Source organism: Lactuca sativa, chromosome 7 (genome assembly GCF_002870075.4).
Source record: "Lactuca sativa cultivar Salinas chromosome 7, Lsat_Salinas_v11, whole genome shotgun sequence".
NCBI lineage: Eukaryota > Viridiplantae > Streptophyta > Magnoliopsida > Asterales > Asteraceae > Lactuca > Lactuca sativa.
This window is the reverse complement of record NC_056629.2, coordinates 184,201,312-184,221,845: the sequence shown is the minus strand read 5'-3', so window position 1 is coordinate 184,221,845 and position 20,534 is coordinate 184,201,312. Positions and strand designations below refer to the sequence as shown.

Here is a 20,534-nt window from a genome sequence, read left to right as displayed (position 1 = left end):
CCTCTAGGAGTGAGGGTTGAGTGTTGATATGTATGTTCTTCACTAGGTTGTTGTGGTATAATTGATACAAATATGGGTAGGTGTGGAAGGTAGTATGGGCCCGTACTACTGAAAGCATAGGACCCATACACGTATCAAAGAAACCATGACCTCTAGGGATGGGTTGGGGGTTGGTTCCCGGGTTAGTGGGAAGTATCTGATATCTTGCAATGTTTTCAGTATGGAGGTTTCGAGGCATGCTGGGAGTGGATCCAGATCGGGATCGGGAGTAGGAGAGGGCGGTCAGGGTGGGTCAGTACCACCCAAAGTTATTGGTCAGATGAGCACATGCGAGTTGGATGCTAGGATTCGTGAGATCCTGCATGATGAGGTTGCTGCGTTGTTCCGGGTTGAGTTTCCGGAACTGTTTGGGTCGATGAAGACCGCTATGGTTGAGTATTTTGATTAGCGTTATGCGACTCTCACAGAGACGGCTGCCGCGGCAGCTACAACGGCTGTAGCAGCGGCAGGGGGAGGAGCTGGTCGGGGTTTTCAGTATCGGGACTTCGATAATACGAAGCCTCCTACCTTCAATGGAGTTCAGGACCCGATTGTTGCTATGAGATGGTTATCGGACGTGGAGGGGTGTTTCTTCACGTGTTCATGCCCTGCTGATCAGAGGGTGAGGTGTGCTCTGAACATGTTAAGGTTCGGAGCGAAGGATTGGTGGAGATTGACCACGGGGTCGTATTCGGATGCGCAGAGAGCTGCGGTTTCATGGGATCAGTTTCGGGAGATGTTCAACACTCGTTATCTTCTGCGGGTTGAGAGGGAGAGATTGGCTCAGGAGTTCCTAGAGCTGAAGCAAGATTCGGAGTCGGTGACGGAGATCACCAGGATGTTCGCTGAGAGGGTGATGTTTTGCCCCGAGTTTGCTTCGCAGCAGGCTCAGATGTCCCGATATCTGAGTATGCTCAAGAGGGATATCAGGCAGTTTGTGTCTATGCAGAGGTGCAAGAACTTGTTGGAGTTACAAGAGGCCGCTAGGCGGCGTGAGTTGGAGATTGAGTTGCAGTTACGAGAGCAGAGGCAAGCTCCGGTGCAATCGCAGCCGGCGCCGAAATGGTACAAGACCGTTGATTCTAGATTGGGAGATCAGAGTAGCCACACTTGTGGGAAGTGTGGGAAGGGTCACATCGGGGTTTGTAGGTCCAGTGGTGCATGCCGCAAGTGCGGAAAGGAGGGGCACTATGCGAGGGATTGTCGGCAGGAAGCCCCAGGTCAGGATTTGAGGATTTGTTATCATTGTCATCAGGTTGGACACTTGATGGTCAACTGTCCACAAGTTGCTGCAGGACCGGTGCAAGCTCCAGCATCGGCCACTTTGAGGATTACGGGTGGAGGTCAGGGTGGAGCGGAGCCCCCAAGGGCTCAGGGTCGTGCTTTTTAGCTTACAACAGAGGAGGTCAGGGCAGTGCCGGATGCAGCTGTGGGTATGTTTATTTCTTGATGTTTTGTTATTTTTTTATTATTTTGGAGTATTGTATATCTGCTAGTCTCGTTGTGTGGTTTCTGGTATTGTATTCGTTGTTCTTTGAGGGTTATGGTATGGTTAAGGGTTTGGTGTTGGGAATTTTGTTAGTTATCATTCATGAGGGTTATTAGTGGGAATATGGCGTTTGGTCCGAATGTCGGTTAGCATCTGCAGTCTGAGGAGTGGTCAGCTGAAGGTCGAGTTTCTTTCGAGCCGAGATGATCCGTGTTGATATGTGATTTTGTGATGGTTGCTCATTCTAGTGGGAACCAGATCGCGTGTAAGGGATTGTGTTGTGTAGGGATGATAAGGGAGGTCGGTGATGGTGACCGGTGGTTGATAGTCAGTGCTCTAAGTGGGGGAGAATTGGAAAATTCTCCGGAAGATCCATGGTCATGAGAGGTTGTTTAGCTGCTTGGGATTCAACAGTGGTTCTGTCAGCCAAGAGTGTAGGCTGGTATGAGTAAGTGGCAGGCATGCGGGGCGGGATACATACCAAGGGTGATTGATTGTGGAAGGCCTAGGATCGGGCCGAGATTGAGTATGTAGGGTGGAGATAGAGTTCGGAACCCCTAGAGGGCTAGAACAATATGCATGGGAGAGTTTTCCTGGAGGGATAATTTGGGATGATGGATGCTAGTTGAGCGATCCGGATAGACTGAAGGCCGGTGGACGTACCAGTCAGGCCGAAGGCTCGGAGAACGTTCCAGACAGGCTGAAGGCCCTGGAGGTCGGTCTAGACCTGCTGAAGGTTCCGAGAGTGGTCCAGATGGGCTAAAGGCTTGGAAAGGCGGTCCAGTCATGCTGAAGACTCTGCATGTGTTGATAGATAAGTAAGAGGAAATGGATTGAGTATGTCGCGACGTGTTAGCGTCAGAAGGTCTGGCCTCGGGTATTGATCGTGGTGAGTGGAAGGTAGAACATGGACTTGAGAGTCCTTGCGAGTGGATTCAGAGCATGCGTGGTGCATGGGATAACGGTTATGCTATAAGAGAATGGTGTAGTATTGGGTGAGCACCGTGGCACTTGTTGTAGTGACAAGACGACCAAGTGGATTTCCCTGGTAAGGAAAGGGAAAGGAATGTAGCTCCGAGAGGGAGTATAAGTTCACGGAAGTGAAAACAGTATAGCAGAATTATGATTGGGGTGTCCCAATCATGGTGGATGAGCAGTGTGTCTGCGACTGTGGTATGGGATCACATCTGGGCTGGATGTTTGCTGAGGTCTCGAAAGGAATTTCCGTGGGTGTAGAGCCAAAAGGCTCGGAAGGAATGCAGGGATGGAATCTTGGATTTCCAGTTTGATTTTGATCAAGGATTTATGTATGTGGTAGAAATTCATCCTGGGGGATGATTGGAGGTGTCTTCAGTGTATCGGGTTTTCCCAACCTGAAGATGCTAGAGCCAGTTCAACATGGGTATGAGATTGCGACGGATAACTCATGGGAGTTGTTCTGAGGCTGAAGGATGTGTCGTCCTGTCAGCATGGAGTGGATAAAGTTGGGCTCAGACTGGGAATTCCGGTGGCTCATGGTTATTTCTAGCTCGTATGAGTCGAGTGATTGTTGTGATTTGGGACAAGTGAAGTATCATGGAGTGGTACTAAATTGATAAGTTGGTAAGTGTGGTTGTCAGAGGGCGAGGCCAGTGGTCGGCTTGAAGCGGTGGTCATAACACCGCGGGAAGGAAAATTGGTTTGGGTTTCGGTGGTTGTGCTTTGAGGAACCTGGCCAGGTTGACTCCAGGTGGTGCATTGCGAGAGTAGTTCTGGAGTTGTGTTGCCGCAGGCTTTGAGGACGAAGCCTAATTTAAGTGGGGGAGATTGTAACATCCCGGAATATCAGAAGTAAAGTTGAAGGGCTAAAAGTGTAAGTGTGAAAGGGAAACTCGGGGTTGTTTTTGAAAAGTTTAAATTGGTTGGAATTTTATGGTCGTTACAATTTTCATATATATATATATATATATATATATATATATATATATATATATATATATATATATATATATATATATATATATATATATATATTCAAAGTTTTATATAAAATAAATGGTTGGGAATTAAGAGCTTATATTTTATAAAGATCTTATTTAATATATTAACTACATGTCATAATTTATAAAGATGGGATTTATAAATTTTGAAATACATTTTTATTTTTTTAAAACCAAGTGTTGTGACTTTTGTGACCACTACATGCTACACCATGACTTTAACAACCATCCTCTTGACTTATGATCACCTAAGATGCTTTAATAAATGTCTTAGAAACATTCCCAAGGCCTGGAACATGGTGTAGTAGAAGAGGACAAGACATGGCCAAGACTTTCTTCATGAGATGCCAAGAAGACAGGAAAGAGAGGGGAGACAAAGATGTAAGTCTTGGATGAATTTGAAGACCCTATCCTAGCATCTAAAACTTATCTTAATGCTCTAGTTCAACTCATTATTGGATTTATAAGTATTGGTGTTCTTATTGTTGGGTTAAACAAGAGAAAACAAAACACAAACCTTCAAACCCGAGAGCATATTCTGTAAGTTAGAAAAAGAGAGAAAACATGAGGTTATAGAAAATATTTGTAGGAGGGACTTTACCACATCATTATTCATATGTAAACTATCATTTCTCGAGTTTTTTTGGAGCGTATTGGTTAAGGTAAACGACAAAGAGATGTGTGGAGATATAGGATATCCGGAGAGATGAAAGCAGAAATTTCCTCAAATATGGAGGTATAGTAATCATCATATTTCTAAAATCTTCAAAGCTATGTTCTAACTAGATTTTCTTGTCTTGCATAGGTACAAGACCTCCTTTTTTGTGTGTTGTTCAAGTATGGAGGTATAATACCTTATGGTAGCTTCAAATTTCCTCAAATACTCTTGTATGAGTAAAACCAAAAAACTTGCTTTTAGTTAGTTTATGACCATTATGCTTTGTTTTGTTTTCATACAAAGTATTTCTTATTGATTTCATATAAATAAAATATGTTCTTAGTATTCCATAAAACAATCCATGCATGTCGTCACAAAAGACTAAAAATAACACTATAATACATGAAAATCGTCGTTAAACCTTAAATTGAGAAAAGTGTACATACAACGTATGATTACTTGATTTTATGACTTCAAATCAGTTTATACAATATTTCTTGTATAAAAACTAAATGGTTTCGAATTGGGTTAAAATAGTGAAGCTTAAAGCTTCAAAATTTGGTTCCATGTGTGTGTTAATTCTAAGGTGTTTTAGTGTGTGTATGAATTCAATGGTTTGTATGAGTTATGTGAAAGTATGTTCATATAAAAATGAGTTTCATACAGAAAGGAATTATTACATAAGATTTTATATTCATATAGTGGTGAGACACAACATAAATAAAAGTATAATACGATTTTTATACTGTATACAACAAATCAAGGTATACTTTATGTATAAATATCTTGAATATGATTCATATTATTATTTCTATATAAAAATGAGTTTTATACATATTAAAATACTTATATGTGAGTTCGGGTTAAAATGAATGAAATGAATAACATATGATTTTTATACAAATATGTATTTTTAAGACGTATTGAGAATACTCAACAAATGAGTTGAGTATTTATAAAATAAATATATATGTTTTTGGTAAAATTGAAGTGAATACAGATGTATACATATATTTTAAAGCTTAGTTTCAAATAGAAAGGTAAAATAATTGTAACATCCATAAAATTCAAGCCAATTTAAAATTATTAAACCATTCAAAAACCAGTAATTATTACAAAGTGTTTTCAAAATAGTTTCATGTCAGAGTATCCCAGAAATCAAAATCATAAAATATGAGGAGGTGCACGATCACGCCTTCACCTTCCTACGATCATCTGAAGTGCCTAAAACAAAATCCAAAACTGTAAGCCCGGAGCTTAGTGAGTTCCCCTAAAATACACACACAACAAATAACACACATATAATAATGGCATACTATGGGCCCAATCAACCATCGGGTTGGAATGCCCCAGGCCCTCAACCATTAGGTTGGAACGCCAATATATTATGGTTCCAATCATCCTCGGGATGGTGTACCATCGGCCCATAACCATCGGGTTGGAATGCCCACATATTGTGAGTCTAATCATCCTCGGGATGGAATACTCTTGGCCCACAACCATCGAGTTGGAATGCCCTTGTCTGTTGGCTCTCGCACAAAGCAGATGAGCCTCAACCATCAATCAATCATGTGCACATATATCAAATAATCACATAACAGTCTACGACAGTCAAACCAATCTACAGATCACTAAGCATAGCAACATCCTATCAACCAGGATACCGATCTAACAGATCACACTAACAATAAAGTAGGATAACAATCCAAAGGGCCAGCCTTGGTGCCTTCGACCCTTGAGTATAGTGAGGAAAACTCACCTCATAAGTAGCTCGGGATGATAATGTCAAACTCCCCAAATACAGCTCCAAACTCAATCACTTACATCCACCAATGATCCACTCCCATAAATTTCCAAATTACTAAAAATACCCCTAGAAGTCAAACTGGTCATCCCTTGGTTAAAGTCAAAGTCAACGGTCAAAGGTCAACAGTCCATGTTGACCTAACTCGTCGAGTGTAACTCACTGACTCGTCGAGTTCCTTCAAAACTCAAGAAATCGTGAAAACCCTAGTCGACTCGCCGAGTTTCCAGACAACTCATCGTGTCCATGCAGTGTCCAGAATGTTGGGTAAACCCTAACCAACTTGTTGAGTTACCTCTCTAACTCGCCGAGTTCATGCAAAATCCAGAAGGCGGGAAACCTTCATTCAACTTGTCGAGTTGACTATGAAACTCGTCGAGTTCCTTCAGTCAATTTCTCATTGAGATGCTTTTACGTGAATCCAAAGCTCCAAATTGTAGATCTAGGCTCCTAGGGTGTTTTTATCACGTAAAGTTTCTAACTTTACGTGCATGCAAGGCTCCATGAAGCGAAAACACTCATAACTAGGTTTAGAAGAAGGTTTTGGACATGAAGGAGGGCCAAAGCTTCATAAAGCCTGAGGCTTTATGTCTATAAGGGACTAGAGGAGTCCAGATCTGAAACCATGCCCTTGTGACAAGCTCAAATCCGAAAGTGACCCCATCTTCCACCAAAATTCCCATATTCTCATATAAGAAGAGATCTAACAAATGGAAGGTCAAGGTAAATACTTTTTTACCTTCAAATGCAAGCCAAGACGATGTAGATACTGGATCTACAAGCTTCATCTCATTCCAAGCTTCTTCAACAAATGCACCAAAAACACACTTTAGCCTCTCACACACTCAATAATAGGGTTTAGATCGATTAGGATTACTTCTGGCCGTCAAAAGGTGGTAGGGAGGCTGGAGGAAAGGGCTTAAGGTCCTTTAAATAAGGTGCAAATGTGACATCCCTAATTTCACGGCCAGAAAAGACCGATTTGTTTATGGTTTGTTTTATAAAATCAGAGTAATCATTTGATTAAAAGAGTTGCGGAATTTGTTCCCAAAATAAAATATGATAAAACAAAATTTATCAAATTATTTCTCAAAGAAATGTATTTTCATTAAATAACAAAATCTCGGGATGTCATGTTCCGATACATACCAAAAGCATAAACAATATAAAATAGACCTTACAACAATTATTTATAACTACTAATCTATAATCCAAAATCTCTCATCAAATCCACCAACTTATACCCTTGTTCCATTACCTGTAAGGCTGTAATGCAAAGAAAACTGAGTGGGCCAGGCATAGGAGCCTGGTGAGCATATAGGGTTTTCAACCGATAATAATATAATTATTATATTTAATCATCAAACAATCAACCCAATTACCCATCCCCATTATCTTCGTTTAATCTTCCCTAAAGATATTATCCTAAGGGTCATGTCCTATATCATATTTAACTCTCATCTCCTTACATCTTATTTCCTTATATGTTTGTTCCTAAGAACTTTTCCTAAGGATCATCGCCTACATCGCATAGACAATACTAATTCGGGGATCACTCCCTCAATATGTGTCTAGTAAGGGTTAGGGTATCATCTCATGATTACACAGCCACAACATCGCCTGGAATCGTAAATCATAATAAGGGTTAGACTATCATTGCATGAATATGCAGCCACAACATCGCCTAGACTCGTAATTCATAATAAGGGTTAGACTATCATCGCATGAATACGCAGCCATAACATCGTCTGGACTCGTAATTCATTACCTATCTATCATCACCTAATTATCATCACCATTATATCCTCACCTATCTCTTATCACATTATTTCATCACACACCAACTATTTCATCTACCCATGTTCTACCCAACATATTTGTAGATATAAATTACATATATAGTTTAAATCATATACAAACCTGTATAAAACATTCATCCAACATCCATCTCAAATAAACAAACAATATATAAACACATAACACGTATTTCATAGCAAATACTTAATATCTATGTGTTAGAAGAAAGTAACTACACACTCACTTGATCAGAAGATGATCGGACATCATTACGGCTCTAAGAGTAGTACTTCTTCGGTGAAACTAGAAGATCTTCACACACCGGGCTTCTCGCAGGCAGAGCTTCGGCTCGGAAACTCTTTTCTTCTCGGGATCTTTGGGCTTTGGGACTTGCTTCGTGTCTCGGGATGATACTGGGGCTTTGGGGGGTTAAAATAGGGCTTAGAGAGGGTATCGGGAGTGGCAGAGAAGAGATTGAGCAACCAAACTCGGCTACCCCTTGATTTCTATTTATAGGGCCATTTTTCTGGATTCACGCCGTGAATCTCAAATATTCACGTTGTGAGTTCAATAGTCATCAGGTGCGTCATCGCAACTTGCATCTGTCAGGATCCAGAAGTCATAAATACTGAGTTCACGTTGTGAACATTGTATTCACGTCGTGAACTCTGACAGTTTTGGGGTTTCGCGCCTTGAACTTCAGAAAATTAATAACTTTTGCATACGAACTCTGTTTTCGACATTCTTTATATCCACGCGTAGGTTAGATTATGCTTTACAACTCTCGTTTAGACTTCGTCGGCTAATTTTGACTTTATTTTTATTATATTATTTTTAGTAGGCCGGAACAGGAAAACTCCGTTAGACACTACTAGAATATAGGCCTTTAATGACGTGCAAACCATGACACGCAGTGATTTACAATACGCAAAAGTGTGTGCCCTAAAAATAATGTCATCTCTTCTAAAATTTGAAGGATTAAGGGCGCACATTTTTGCGCGCCCTTAAAATTCGTGTCAGAACGAAAAAAGAAAAAACACGGAGGGCACTCAGCATAAAAGGTGTGTCGTCTAATCACGTCGCTTTATAATTTTTAAAATGAACGCGCGCTTAGACTATTTATCTTATCAAAAAATTCACGGGGACCATTTTCTAGGGTTTTGTCAATGAGGCTCTCTACCACGTTCTACATCAACTCTCCTCCTGAAACCTTCATTCCATCCCTCCATTCTATCTGCAAACTCTAGGCCATCGCCACCACCATTGAACCCTAAAATCACACTCCTCCTTCATCTACCTCTGCACACTCTCCATCCATCGGATCGACCTTAATTCTCTCCCTCCAATTTACAAACCCCTTCTACCCACCGATAATCACACTCACCCTGAATTACTTGCATTCCTTCTCTCTTAAAAACCTAATCCAACATATCACACTCCATATATATTGTTCAACGACACCTTTCACAGACCATCCATCTGCTTATCTCGATCGTTGGCTCCTTAAGCGGTGAGTCCTCACTGCTCGCCGCCGTTAGCCATCGCTTCCCTGTGAAACCACCAGCGGCCGGATCTTCGTCAAAACCTGACAATTCATCTCCTCTATTCAGTTTTTGTCTACATCTTCTTCCTCGGTTCCATATCCACAATCACATACAGCACCTACCAGGGCTTCTATGGAATACTAGTCAAGTTTTTCCCCTCCATGAAATCCCTAATCTTCTCCTTCTTCCTACTCGTGTCGACCATAATTGTTGCTCAGCTCATCCTATCCCTCATCTCGCTTCCGTTCTCCTATTATTTCTGGTAATCATCAAGATTGGGGAAAACCTAGGGTTTGTAATTGAATACGACTCGAATTACTTTATCACGCCATTTGTGTTGATGGGTGCAGCGCTAGCTTTTTTCCTAATCTATTTCCAAGTGAACTGGTCACTAGCTTGTGTGGTGGTTGTGGCGGAATCAAAATGGGGGTTTCAACCATAGTTAAGCAAAGCATATAGACATCATTACCACTTGGCCAATTCCCATGGCCCTCCACCCGCTGGTTCTAAACCCTGAAGACACGACCACCACCACCACCATTACTAAACCAATAGAAGAACTTTCAACAATGGTGAAACCTGATCAGGCCTTATACCTGATAACATTAAAGGTCTTTTTACATCCCCACCCGCTAATTTCTTTGAGTTAATTATATAAATGTTTTTCATGGTGATTTAGTCATTCTTTTCAGTTTGAAGAGGTTGTTTATAAAGTCAAAATTGAAGGTTCAAGAGTCGGATCTACCACATGTTGGATAAAGTGATCTTGCTCTCTAAAGGCTCATAGATTTACTATGGTTCTGCTTCCACATCTTTGGACTATTTTTCTTCAATTGGATTTTCCATGTCTGTTACAGTCAAACCGACTGACCTTTTTCTTGATCTTACTAATGGTAAATCAATAATTTGAAATGATATTATTTTTATGTGATTTTTTATCGTTATTAACCACAAAAAGTTTTTAAATCTCACAGGAAGGAATTGCACCTGATTCAATGCATGATTATGAGCAAGGTGAAAACACGAACGATGAGAAGAAATCAATAAGGCAACAACTCATCAGTTGTTATGAAACAAGACTGAAAACTGATGTATGTGATTTGGACGTTGGCAATTACAGTCCTGGAAAAGAAACTTTACCAAGTAAGTATTTGTAAAAATAATAATAATAATAATAAATAAAAAATTGATGCATATGTTTTTTTGGAATGTAAGGGTAAAATGGTAGAAAAGAAAAGAAAATAACATCATGTATTCAACACTTTGTGTGTATAAACTAACTCTCTTTGAAAGTAGGAAACTGTGTGGAATCAGAGCAATGGTGTACAAGCTGGTGGCATCAGTTCAAGGTGTTGGTTCTCAGAGGACTTAAGGAGAGGAGATTTGAAGCTTTCAATAAGCTTAGAATCTTTCAAGTCATAAGTGTTGCTATGTTGGCTGGACTCCTATGGTGATTCTGATTGGGTTTTGCTCTGTTGCGTTATCTTTGATGTTGTTGTTTGGGATTCTGATTTCGATTGGGTTTTGCTCTTGAGTATGTCAGCTTGCCTTTTGATGATGGGAAAATCCCTCATATTTTTAGTATTGTCCCAGCTTCATGAATGATGATCGAGGTTAGTGGATTCTACTCCACAAATTAGGTTCTTGCTTTTATCAACTTACCTCTTTATAACTGTTGTTAACCTTGTGATCCATTGACCATCTAATTTGAAAAATCTACTTTTCTAATGGGACTTATTTTTTTTAATGGTGGTAGGAAGCCAGGAGAAATCAAGGTAGCAAAGCAAGCCATGCTTCATGGAGAAATTAGGATGATCTTAATGAATATATTTGGTAAGTACTCTCTTAATATTATAAAACTTGCATTCATGCTGAAACAATTATGTTTTTCCCATGGATAGCAGTCAGGAGATGTCAAGATCACGTTTTAGTGTGGAGCTTGATGCTGCAAATGCAGTAGGGATGTTTAAATGGCAAGGTATATGCATATTATTCGTTTTAAGCCATATATACAACATGAAATATAATAATATTTCCTTTTTTTGTTTTTAAAACTATGCAGAAAATAATCTCGTTTACTGTTGACACGTTGAAGCAGCAGTTGCGTTTTGAGCCCACTGCTTACAGTTGTTGCGACAGGTGGCACACTCTTATTCGTTGATCCATTATTTTTCACAATCTCATGTCTCCTTGAACCCTTTTTTGCCTCCTCAACATTATTTATTACATCCTTGTTTCCTTTTCTTGGCCCATTAAACGAAAACAAAATCAACCGCTTGGATTTTTTTTCATTTTTTTTTATAAAAATGTACGTTTTTCTTACCCGCCATTCCTGACATTGGACAACTTGCATGTCCATGACATTCCTGACATTGGACCACTTTATTCCTAAGCCGGTCATGTATGAGTTGGTAACCACACGTTTCTAGTGTTGATAGTCCACAGTGAAGTCCAAAGTTGATCCTCAAATTTCATGTCCTTCCTCCTTTTTTTTTAAAGACGAGAATACCCTCTTTTATGTATCTTGAAATAAATAATAATGAATTGTTCTTTACACATAAGTAAAAATTTTAAAATTATTAATTTTTTGTTGGATTTATTTTCATCTCCTACCAACCAAACACTTGACAATATTAAATACATTAAATAAATGTATTCTAACATCTCTGGCTTTTTGTTGTAGTATAACATGTTCTACTTGGAGTGCCTCACATTTCCTATATTTTTTGTTGGATTTAATCTTCCCAAGGTGAATCTAAGTTCTCATATATTGCAACAAGCATACTTGCAGTTTATATCATCTAAATCTAAACTGCATGCAAGGAATATGTATAGTGTTTTTTTTGTTGCTGCTATTGACTAGTTTACCCTTGAGTATCCTTTAATAAGATAATGTGAGTTACTAGTTGTTAATGATTCAGAACTTTGTAATATGCTTTTGCAGGGCAGTTTGTTATATTGGGCAGCCAACAGCTCCGTAACCCTTGTTTAGGTTGGTTTTCGCTTTCTAATATAGTGTTCCTTATGATGGAATCATGGCTCATTCCATCACAACAGAAAAAAAAATTGTTTGTTTTGGGGGATATTCGCATAAAAACCCTAAAGTTTTTCAGAAAAATACGGTTTTACCCTAACATCACTTTTTGGTGGGTTTAGAGGGTGCTGCTTTCCCAAAAACACCAACCTCTGAACTCAACAACCAGATAAATTAGAAAAGGGTATAAAGGGTATAATGGCATCAACATCAGTATCACAGATAGAATCTGTTCAGATTACAAAAGGGCAAATTATTTGCACTTTGAACAGGGATGATCCAGACGTACCATGTAATGATGATATCTTTTTACTGTTTCATCCTTCTACTCCTTTTCCTCCTTGTATTGGACAAGTTGCTACAACAGATTCCATGTGTCCATTATCTCCTTCATCTCATGAGAAAGTTGAACAGGGGATAATCACAGTAAGAAAATCAGGCCCCAGTTCCTATGAAGCCGAATAATCATCTTAGTATTCCTGGTCAAACTAGGTCAATGCAATTACACACACCTCTAGAAATCACCCGGAATGGACTGGTGGAGGAAGGTGGTGCTAAAGCTAAACTTCAAGTAACATGTACAAATGGTTTGGCTTGATCATTATTTTATTTGAACAGGGTTTAGGAAGTCTTTTATAGTTGATGATGTATATTGTTTAATGGACTTGACCCATGCTCAGGAGTCATGCCTTGCAAGTGAAATAATAATATAATGTTGGGGGTTTTTTGTTATAATAATGAAACTAATCATATTTTACTTACTATTATGAAAGTTGGGCTACTAACCAATCGGTATATAAGGGCATAATTGTAATTTTCTATATTTTGTAAATTTATGTGTCTGATATATAATAATACTTTGTTTCTTTTTTCTTCACAATAACAGTTGAGGCAAAAAAGCACTTGCAGATTTACTATAGATGCAATCAGTTCATGTAAGTTAAAATTCTAAATTTACTGTAGAGTTATTAGATAATTATTATTATCTAGTTAGTTAGGAATTGTTACCTGATGCTTCTCTTCCCCCTGTTGTAGATGGTCTTCTATGGTTCATAAATGAACTAGGCATACAAGTGATGGATTGGAAAAAAAAATTGTTACCTGCTGTAGATGGTCTTCTTATGGTTTATTTATTTATGATATAATGGGGATGATTATGATAGGAGCGGGGTCTTCTAGGACATCTGGAGTGAGACGACGCAGCATAATTAAAAGGATTGGAAAGGAGAAAGACTCTTATATGCTCGAGTCCATAACAGTAAGTGCACATTGCACTTCGTTTTTAACATATCTTATTTCTTATCACTTGACATAAAAAATTGAAGTGTGTGTGTATATATATATATATATATATATATATATATATATATATATATATATATATATATATATTAGTAATTGTGGAATGAGGTAGCTATTTTATGTGAAACAAATGTGGATGGGTTGGTTGTAGGCCTGCCTTACTACTTGTTGGCTTTTGTAACCAGCAAGCATTCATGGATTAGGGTTTCGTGAATAGAAACTGGGAAAAATGGGCATGTAAAAATGTTGGTTTTGATGGTATGCAATCACATTCCACGTCTAATTTCTTGCTTTTCACAATGATTATATATATATATATATATATATATATATATATATATATATATATATAAATATATATATATTATAGTTTACAAACTGTAGAATGTGTTCAGTAGTGAATCTCATAGGGACAAAATGGTAAATCTGCAGGTGGTTCAATCAATGTCATTTAGTAATATTTGGAAATACAGCCTCTGTAAGTTTGACTAAAACCTTCTGATTTTGTTTACTTTTTAACTTTGTTTTTGGTTTCATTTAGTAATAAAGTATCAAATATCAACAGTTATGTGGTAGTAATCCTTCTGAGGGGGTGTTTGTTGGGCTGCTTCTTTCAATGTCATTAACAACAGTGGTAAGTAAAATCTTACTATTATGAAAATCTTTTGTTTAAATCTACCTTATTGACCTGTAGCTAATAAAACATTAATTTAATTATGCAGGTTTTGAAGTTTTTGATGGAAAAGAGTAGTGTTAATGCTCTTCATAGAAAAGTATGTTGGTAGTTTAGGAAATTTGGCGAATAATTTAGTTAATTATATAAAAAAATGTTGAAATGTTACATTTGTCTATTATTAGAATGATTATTTGTATGACATTAAATTTTGTGCAATGTATTGTATTTTTTGTATTGTGAGACATGAAATGCAAATTTAATTTGAAAATCAGTAAATCTATAAATAATTTTTTTTAAAACAAAAATTAAAATTACGATACACAAAAATGTGTGTCGTCTTCATTTATGACATGACCTTTCTTGACACGGCCTTTCTTGATACGCATTGCGTGTCATTAACACGCGTGTCGTAAGGTTACGACACGCGAATGCGTGTCGTCTTCCTTTATGACAGGGCCTTCCTTGATACGCATTGCGTGTCGTAAACGCGCGTCGTAAATGAGCGTCGTAAATGCGCGTCGTCTCTCTTTATGACATGGCCTTCCTTGACGCGCATTTGCGCGTCGTCTGAGCCTTTTACGACGCGCAATGAGCGTCGTAAAAGGCTGTTTTTCTAGTAGTGAGAAATCCATAACTTCTTCGTCTGACGTCCATTTTCGTCTGTCTTTTAACCGTTGGACTACTATCAATGAGATCTTCAATTCTCGTTTAGATCGTTTTGGCTAGAAATCACTCGATCTCATATTCGAACTTCGGGCTGCATATTGCGAATGCTGAAACTTCGAAAAATCATAACTTCCTCATACGAAGTCAGATTTAGATGTTCTATTTATGCACGCTCTCGGTTTAACGTATTCTACGACTTTCATTTAGATCGCTAAGGCCAAATATCGCTTTAACGTAAATTCACTAGTTACGTCGCGCTGTGTAGTACCGGTTCTGTCACGAGACTTCGACAGGTCATAACTTCTTTGTTATAACTCGGATTTCAGCGTTCTTTATATGTACGGAATCCTTGTAACATATACTACAACTTAGTTAAGATTATTCCTTCAAAATAATCATCCATCAAAAAGTCGTTTTTGACGCTTATTGTCCTTAAATTGACTAGCCCTAATCTACGGGCGTTACTGCAAACCCTAAAAATTAGGGTTTTCATGCACAACCTCTACTCGTCGAGTCAGCGTCCTCCAACTCATCGAGTAGAAGTCATAAACCATGTGGGCTGACTAGGTTCGTTACGACAAGTTGGGGCCTCCAACTCGTCGAGTTCCCTCAATTAAGTGAATATAAAACTTTAAAAAAAATTATACCTAGGAGTCTGGATGTTACAATAATCCAAAGAGTATTTTATAAAAATATGAGTTTTTAGACGTATTGTGAATTTTGGACATACTTGGTGTATAAGAGATTTTAGTATATTTTGGAAATATATACTTTATGTAAAAATGAAGTATTTACTTGATAAAAATACTTAAATTCAATTTGGTATTCATTCGAAATGAATAAAATCCAAAAAAGTGTATTTGAACACAAAAATATATTTTGTGTGCGTGTTTTAAAATGTGTTTTGGTGTAATAGTGTTTATATAATTAGTAAACACTTATATCTTTAAAATAATTTTATGTTTTACCTTGTGAAATTATTAGTAATATTATGTGTTAAAATGGAGTAATAAGTTTTATAAATAAGAGTTTTATTAAATATATCGTTCTAGATATATAAACTCGATTTTTAAGAAATATGGACGCGTGTTATAATAATGGAAAAAAAAGGGGTTCTATAGTGGTTATTTGATGAATAAATAACTTAATAAAATATTGTAGTTAAATATATGTCCAAATGATAATTACTTATATTTATATAATCGAGATTAAGTATGAAAAAGTTAATTAAAACGAGTAAAATGATATCTAACCATAATAATGACCTAAAGAATTATAAAAATAATAATAGTAACATTACACCATATATCTTTATTACAAAATTGATAATCTTGATTAATTTCTCGTTATTTCTACGATGAATCAATAAATAACAAATTAAACCCTTTATTATATACTAACTAATTAACTAATTTTTAGTTATTTGAAAAATAACATACTTTAATCTAACTAATTACTTTTGTCCAACTTTTAATTATTATTTAATTTTAGGATATTTTGACAAATAACAAATTAATTAAATAGTCTAATTTTTGTTCTTTTCTTGGTTGATCTAAGTGTATAACCCATAAATGGTTAAAGAACGTCTTCGGCAAAACTAGTTAGTAACGAATAGCGGGTAGCGTTTGATTGATAAATTCCTTTTCATTTACTTTTAGTATTTGAATCTCTTTACTATTGCTATATCCATGTTCCTATTAGTATTTAATTGCCAATAGTGATAGTTTTGCTAGATCCATTCTATTAATTTGTACCATGCAATAAGACTTAAAGCAATTAAATACATTTTGTATTATTTTAATCATTAAAATGCTCATAAAGTACCTAAAATCACATCAATACACTATATATATATATATATATATATATATATATATATATATATATATATATATATATATATATATATATATATATCATTACTATATATAAAGACCCTTTTAATCTCCTGCCTTCTAAATCAAAATTACCCCGTTCCAAATACGCCACGTATCTCCTGTTCTAATCGACACAAAATAAAATCCACCGATTCCCTTATTCTCTAACGACCTTCCCGATTTATACAAACTACACCATTGACAATAACCTAATCTCATGTACAAAAAACTCCTAATTCTTTCATGTAACTCAAGTTCGCGAAATCAAGCACATACAATCATTGTTTATGTGAATATGTCACCGTCTTCTTCCTCTTACAATGGCTAAGCCCTAACATCGAAGATTGGAAGTCAATCGACCGTCCGTTCGAAGAAAATGGCAAGCATTTTCCTTTATCTATTGCATTTCGTCAATTCGACCTCATATTTATACTACGATCCTTTTGTTCTCCATCTTTCTTCTTCTAGATTACCAACTGTAGCCCTATATTGCGTTTTCTTTAAATGGGAACCATTCAATTTAGGGCTTCATAGCAATTTTCTCCACAAAGATTATCCCGACAAATTGTGCTGGTAATTAATCCCTCGACGTTCCTTCATTTTTCTACATGAAACGCTTAAAAAATCATTACTCGTTGGTTCATGTCTCTGGTTTGAATTTGGAGTCATCATGATGCTATGCTTTAGTTTCATAAAATTCCCCCAATTCTGCACCGAAATATTCAAAATACTAATTCAAATAAGAAAGATAACATTGATCCCTCAGACAATATCTCCTTTTTTCCATCACAAGTCTTCCCACTGGTATGTTTTCTACAAGAACCCTAAATTGATTTCAATTGTTCCTTACTTTTTAAACTTCAATCTATCTATGGTTTTTATTTCCAACTTAAAACCTATTTGACTGGTGTTTTTTCACATATCTGAGTTTATATCTTTTCCAATTTTAATTATCATGAACGGTTGCAGAACAGGGGAAAATATTGCTAAGAGTTTGTTCCATTAGAAAAAAGACTCCAACGACATTACATCTTTTCCATTTCAAATTATTATGAATCATTGCAACAGGGGAAAAAATTGCTGAAAGTTTGTTCCATTGGTTGCACTGAATTCAAATATATAATTGTGTCATATTTTTCCTCCAAATGCATATCTTGTTGCAGTCTTTTATTCCTTTTTGTTTTCAATCGTATAAAAGGTGAACTGAAATAATTCAATCTAACAATTTTCTGTGAGATTGCATTTAAATACATCTTAAATGTTGGCATTAAATTTTTAATTTACCTGGGTTATTTTGATACTCCCATTCTAACAACATTTACGAAGGATAAAACATAATCCTATTCCAGAAATTACTGTAATTTTTCTTTAACTGTCTGAAAAAATTCTAGCAAAAAATAACTTTAGTAGCAGGTAAATAACTACAACATTGCAACAACCAAATAATTAGTTCATACTTGCATTTAGTATAAAAAAGTTATTTCTTAATATAATTGTCATCATGATATTTTCATATATGATATTGACAAACTAATATATTCAACCAGATCTTTAACAGCTCAAGTGACGCCAAGTAACAAGTGCATATGTGACATATAAGTCAGTTTCCCAACTTAAATGATATAACTTTTAACAAATTATGGTTTACTATCATCAAATTTCAATATCACGAGTGGATGTCAACAAGCATCTACAGAAGAATAACAAGTGTTGTTGGTTCAAAGACACACATTTTCTAAAATTTGTACATATTATTACTTACTTTGAATTCAAGATATATATTTACTTTTCATGGGTTTTTATTCAAATTGAGGATTTGTTCCCAAATGTATGATTAGATAGGGTGATGTATATTGATATCATTGATCTTTTAATAAAAAATCCTCATTTCGTTGATGTCTTGTGGTGATCAAATATCATGTCTACAAAACGAAATTAAAGAAGTTACTATATTAAAAAAAACAAAGATCAAATATCATGTCTACAAAACGAAATTAAAGAAGTTACTATTAAAAAATACAAAGATCAAATATCATGTCTACAAAACAAAATTAAAGAAGTTACTATGTTAAAAAAACAAAGATCAAATATCATGTCTACAAAATGAAATTAAAGAAGTTACTATGTTAAAAAAAAAAAACAACTGATTCTTGAATCAACATGTAAGTCGAAAAGTTCTACTTCTCATAGTCGACGTACTTCAAAAAATTGGTTTCTCAAACTAAGGAGAAACATTTATAAACTCATTTTAGAGGTTATAACTACAATCCAACATGTATTTAAATCACCAAGAAATGTTATTTTCATTGTTCTATTTTCATTTTCATTATATAAGCAAAATTATTTGTAGACATCTCTAAACATTTTATTTTAACTTTATAAAAGTCCCAAATTACTCACCACAAATCATTTGAAATAATCCACCCACTAATCTATGGGTCGTGCTGAGCACGAGCCTCAGAACTTCCTAGTTCTGACAATGAAATATATATATATATATATATATATATATATATATATATATATATATATATATATATATATATATATATATATATATATATATATATATATATATATATATATATATATATATATATATATATATATATATCACTCAAGATCAAGGAAATTATAGTTTTCCGAGTTAATGGTGCCTAAAAAAATGACAATGAATAAGGTTGTTATGTTTTTAATTGACTTTCTCTTTTGAAAAGACCTGATACCAAAGTTGTTAGCTAAGAGAAACCAAGTTTTTGGTTGATAAAAAAGATGTATATAACAAACTAAAAGGTGAACTTAATTAGGCTCACATGAAAAACTAAACATGTATAAAAATGAAAGCGAGAAAAAAGGCTAAACTACGTAGGTGTTGATAACACTACTAACCAACATTTATCCAAATTAAAAACTGAAATTGAAATAGTCTTTAAAGCATTTGATCAAAAAACTAATGGGTCATGTAAAAGCAAATTGTACATCATAACTTACAACATATACATTGAATTAGTTTATTTATTAATGTTCAATTTAGCAACAAGAAAAACATAAAATGTATGACTTATTTTATCTTGATGGATTATACTGGATGTTACAAGTATTACATATTTACGCACCATGCATGGTGGCAAGGTGGAAGTGAGGCGCGCATGGGAACACAATGCCGACAGACCCCAAAAAATCTGCCATCGCATGCATCTGATCCAGCTTGCCCCTCTCTCTCTTTTCTTTTATTTTTTCTTTATTTAAACGTTTAAAAAAGTTTGAATGACTTCTCCTTCTTTTTCAACTGCTATAAATACACATTACTTCTCCAAAAATTTTACGCCAAATATAGTTGTACTCTCTATTTCTAAAAAAATGTTTATATAAGTATAGGAATTGAACGATAGAAACATTTTTGTCTTAATCTTCATCCATATGGGTCGAGAGAGCACAACTCGATTTTTTCACATCAATGTACAAGTAGAAACCCTCATTTTGGTTGATGAAGCTAAAATTTCACGTCTAAGAACATGAAGAGTTGTTTTAAACATATATCAAAAAGCTACACACAATTGTCTTGTACAAGACTCCTTTGTCAAAAACATTGTATATGATGCTAACATGTTTAGATGACGATTATGGATGGCCTAACAATTATTCCTACAAATAGTCCATGATTTGTAG

The 20,534-nt window shown here is 35.9% G+C and overlaps 1 long non-coding RNA gene across 3 annotated transcripts; it reads left to right on the top strand.

Annotated features, from left to right (window-relative positions):
- Window positions 1–3,854: 3,854 nt before the first annotated feature.
- On the top strand, window positions 3,855–14,564 carry LOC111914854 (uncharacterized). 3 transcript variants are annotated; one of them, XR_008225136.1, is made up of 16 exons: window positions 3,855–4,243; window positions 4,313–9,921; window positions 10,003–10,203; window positions 10,285–10,453; window positions 10,607–10,923; window positions 11,067–11,143; window positions 11,215–11,288; window positions 11,373–11,449; window positions 11,994–12,059; window positions 12,255–12,302; window positions 13,231–13,279; window positions 13,380–13,602; window positions 13,832–13,904; window positions 14,079–14,124; window positions 14,212–14,280; window positions 14,369–14,564. It is a non-coding gene; the product is annotated as an uncharacterized LOC111914854 (long non-coding RNA). The 3 variants fall into 3 exon arrangements; XR_008225134.1 differs by having other exon boundaries at window positions 13,798–13,904; XR_008225135.1 differs by having other exon boundaries at window positions 11,212–11,288; window positions 13,798–13,904.
- The last annotated feature ends 5,970 nt before the right edge of the window (window positions 14,565–20,534 follow it).